Raw genomic sequence first — 4609 nt, forward strand, 5'->3', positions numbered from 1 at the left:
TGTACACCGTCTCATCTATAAATGTCTTGCATGTTGTAACGCAAGTTGTTGTGGTATAAAGAACCCATACCATAGTCTCTGAGGAAAGCAGAAACAGACTTATTGACGTGCTTTCTTGCTTTGTCACTTTGCGGACAAAATTGGTTGGACCAGTTCCACTTTTGCCTTTGGCATATGTTAGAATATACGAAGGCAGATTGAGGAAAAAGCGACATCAATTGCACAAAGGTGTCCTTAATAAGCATTTCCAGACCTACACCAGTTAAAGTGCCTAGGTCATTTCCACCACAGTGCACAATAATAAGGTTAGGCTGTGGGAGATGTTGAAAGGTTTTCACCAAAGGCAATAATTGGTGCCACTTTAACCCTCTCTGACCAATCCATTTAATGTCTACATTTGGCAAAGCAAGGTCTCTCACCATACCTCTGTTTTCTGCATACTTTTCACTCCAGAAGACATAGCTGTGACCTACAATCCACACTGTGAACATCTTTCAAGGAGATCTGGATGCACTCAGAAGGTGTCTTTCAGTAGAATGGCAATATGAAATGAAAGACAGTTGTACAATGGAGGCATACATATTTTTTTTAAATAAAAAGAACTCTTTGGCTGATTCAAATCTTTTTACAGTAAAAAGTAGGCTGTATGTGTACATTTTTAGAAGCATGTTTTGTATTGGTTCAGAAAATTGTGTTCCCACAGAAGATTAGTTTGGATTTGCTGTTAGGTTGGACAGGTGAAGCACTCTTACTCTTTGGATTTGAAACATTGTGTGCTGAACTTCTGACCTCTCTCCTCACAGCAGTGTTCCATGAGCTGTTGCTATGGTAGCAGGCAGAAGTCAAGTTGGGGGAAGGGTACATTTGGAAAAGGGTTGAAGTTTTCAACCAATAGAAATGTGTGATTTCATTTGAAAAAAAGTGGGAAGCACTGAGATTTGTAATTAACATGTATATGTGTGAAAAAAGAGAGGGAAACATTGCCATTTACTGGTTCTGGAGAGAGGAGAGAGGTGTAGAGCTCTGATATTCTGACTCTGATGTTTGAGTGCCACATTTCTTTCTCAACTAACTAATTTTAAAGGTGAGTTATGAGTTTGAGAGGGGGTGTATGTGGTGATTTTTGATATAAATATTAGAATTGTGATTCTTCTTTAAAAGTTATGTTTTACATTTTGTGGTTTGGGAGATATTTAACTGTCTTTAACTATTTAAATATTATGGAGTGTGTTTTTACCATAAGTTAAGGTGTACTGGTATCACTGAGGAATACTGTTTTGTGCCTAGAATCAACCCATGACTCTGTGTGCACACAGGAATTGTTGTCAGAGATTTTAATAGTGATGTTCCGGTTCTGTAAGAATGGCATTTGTAGGAAAGGGGCAGCTTTCTTTTTGTAAATATGATGGCTTCCATTCAGCATAAATCAGTAAGACACACATGGGAGGCAAATGCTAACACATTTGAAATTGATATCGCAGATTTTGCTTCTCATCATGCAATTGCTGAGCTTGGTCATACATATACAAAACTGCAATTAAACCTTGCCACACATGTACTTTTACATACATTACTACAATGTTTATGCTGTTATGGATGCATGCATGCATATGTCTCTTGCAACTGAAAATACACAGTCTGCATAAGCAGACTCTTAGCACACACCCAGCAGTTTATTCTGTAGAATCATGCTTAGTATTCACAAGTGAGTGGTGTTTCAGGTAGCAGTGAGTAACGCTAATACATTCAACATCACTAAGGCTGATTTCTTTTGCTGGAGTGTAGTCAGTCACCAAGGTCACACATGTTCATGGTCTCAAAAAGCTGTTTGCACATGTGCTGTTTTCTGTATCTGAAAACTGTAATGAAAATTTATGCGACTGTTAGAGTACTTAACACTTGCAGAAAAAAACAGTAGTAAGTGTGCTTTGAAATTGGCAAGCACATTTCATTTTCTGCCTAAAATCACAGAAAACAGTAGTAAGTGTGCTTTGAAATTGGCAAGCAAATTTCATTTTCTGCCTAGAATCACAGCATGAGTTTGTGAGCACACAGGAATTGTTGTCAGAGATGTATTTCGTGTCACTCTGGCTCTTTTTGGATGTATCCGTGCATATGTCTCTTGTAACTGAAAATACACAGTCTGCATAAGCAGACTCTTAGCACACACCCAGCAGTTTATCCTGTAGAATCATGCTTAGTATTCACAAGTGAGTGGTGTTTCAGGTAGCAGTGAGTAACGCTAATACATTCAACATCACTAAGGCTGATTTCTTTTGCTGGAGTGTAGTCAGTCACCAAGGTCACACATGTTCATGGTCTCAAAAAGCTGTTTGCACATGTGCATTTTTCTGTATCTGAAAACTGTAATGAAAATGTGTGCGACTGGTAGAGTACTTAACACTTGCAGAAAAAAACAGTAGTAAGTGTGCTTTGAAATTGGCAAGCACATTTCATTTTCTGCCTAAAATAACAGAAAACAGTAGTAAGTGTGCTTTGAAATTGGCAAGCAAATTTCATTTTCTGCCTAGAATCACAGCATGAGTCTGTGAGCACACAGGAATTGTTGTCAGAGATGTATTTCGTGTCACTCTCGCTCTTTTTGGATGTATCCATGCATATGTCTCTTGTAACTGAAAATACACAGTCTGCATAAGCAGACTCTTAGCTAGGCCTGGGCGGTAAATTCCGTTCCGCTCGCGGAATTTGCGGAATTTCGGTAATTTCGGGTTCCGCGGAGAACGCGAAATTGCCCAAAATTGTGCTTTCCGCGACTTTGCGAAATTTTTTCTTGTTCGCGTTCTCAAAATGCGTGTTCGCGAGATATTTCTCCCCGAGCACGCAAACAGCAACTGTGAACAGGAAAAAAGCATCGCGAACAAGCAATTCCGCGTGTTCGCGGAATTTCTGCATGTTCGCGGAGATTTTTTACCGTTTCGCGGAGATTTGCGTAACGCGATTACGCAAATTCCGCCCACCCCTACTCTTAGCACACACCCAGCAGTTTATCCTGTAGAATCATGCTTAGTATTCACAAGTGAGTGGTGTTTCAGGTAGCAGTGAGTAACGCTAATACATTCAACATCACTAAGGCTGATTACTTTTGCTGGAGTGTAGTCAGTCACCAAGGTCACACATGTTCATGGTCTCAAAAAGCTGTTTGGACATGTGCTCTTTTCTGTTTCTGAAAACTATAATGAAAATGTATCCCACTGTTAGAGTAATTATCACTTGTTCTACCACAGTAGTAAGTGTGCTTTCAAATTGCAAATCAAATTTCGTTTTCTGCCTAGAATCGCACCATGAGTCTGTGCGAACACAGGAATTGTTGTCAGAGATTCAATTCGTGAAACTCTGCTTCATTTAGAATTGCATTGGTATGAAAGGGGAAGCTTGATTTCTGGAAATGTGATGGTTAGCATTCAGCCCAAAACAGTTTCTCAAATAAGAGGCAAATGCTAACATATTTGAAATCAACATGGTAAATTTTTCTTCCACTCTTGCAATGGGTCATGTAGTTGCTACATACAAAAAACTCATATTAACCCTTACCACACATGTAGTCTTACATACATGTTTACAGTGTTCAAGCAGTTATGTAAGGGTCCATTCAAGTCTCTCTTGCACCTAACAGTAGACAGTCTCCAGAACCACACTCTTAGCAGAGAGCTAGCTGTTTTTCCTGTACACTCATGCTTACTAATCAGCACTGTGTGGTGTTTTAGGTAGGAGTGAGGAACGCTAATACATTGAACATCACCAAGGCTCATTATCTTTGCTGGAGTGTAGTCAGTCAGCCAGGTTACACATGTACATGCTCTGAAAAAGCTGTTTGGACATGTGCTCTTTTCTGCCTCTCTAAACTATGAAGAAAATGTGTCAGACTGTTAGAGTAATTAACAGTTGCAAAAAAAAAAAGAGTAAGTGCTTTTGAATTGCAAATCAAATATCGTGTTCTGCCTAGAATCACACCAAGAGTCTGTGTGCACACAGGAATTGTTCTTAGAGATTAAATTCGTGTTGGTTTTGTTGTGTTTTTCACTTGTAGGAAAGGGGTAGATAGTGTTATAAGATTAGAAAAGATCATAACAAATATAGTAATATATTTAAATTACAAAAAGGTATTTGTTTTTTACTTTCTTTCAGGTATTGCTGCAGAGCAGTGAAGGAAATATAAGATGCCTATAAAATCAAGAAAGCGAAAACAACAGAAAAAACATGTATATTTGAAGACAACTGGAGGACCCAAGTTAGTTGAAGATGCTCATGTTGGGAAAAAGAAAAAGTCTTCTGGTAAGCAGACAAAGGAATTCTTTAAAAATATATTCAAAAAAAGGAAAAATTTAAAAAATGTCCCCATTGGAAAAACTGTTTCAAGTAGAAAACAACAGGACAATAGTGAGAATTTACTAAATGCTAATGTAGAAGTACAACCAATAAAAATTGACTTGAAAAGAAAATCAGCATTTAAAGAGATCCGTAGGAAAATGTTTCAGAGAAGAGTGATGTCCAATTTGCTAAAGGATGTGAAAAAATATAAGAAAAGAGCTAAATTTTACAAGAGAAAAAAGATATTGAAGCTATTGTAGCTAAGGCTTTAGAATTAATA

The sequence above is a fragment of the Triturus cristatus genome, chromosome 4_1, assembly GCF_964204655.1.
Source record: "Triturus cristatus chromosome 4_1, aTriCri1.1, whole genome shotgun sequence".
Classification (NCBI taxonomy): Eukaryota; Metazoa; Chordata; class Amphibia; order Caudata; family Salamandridae; genus Triturus; species Triturus cristatus.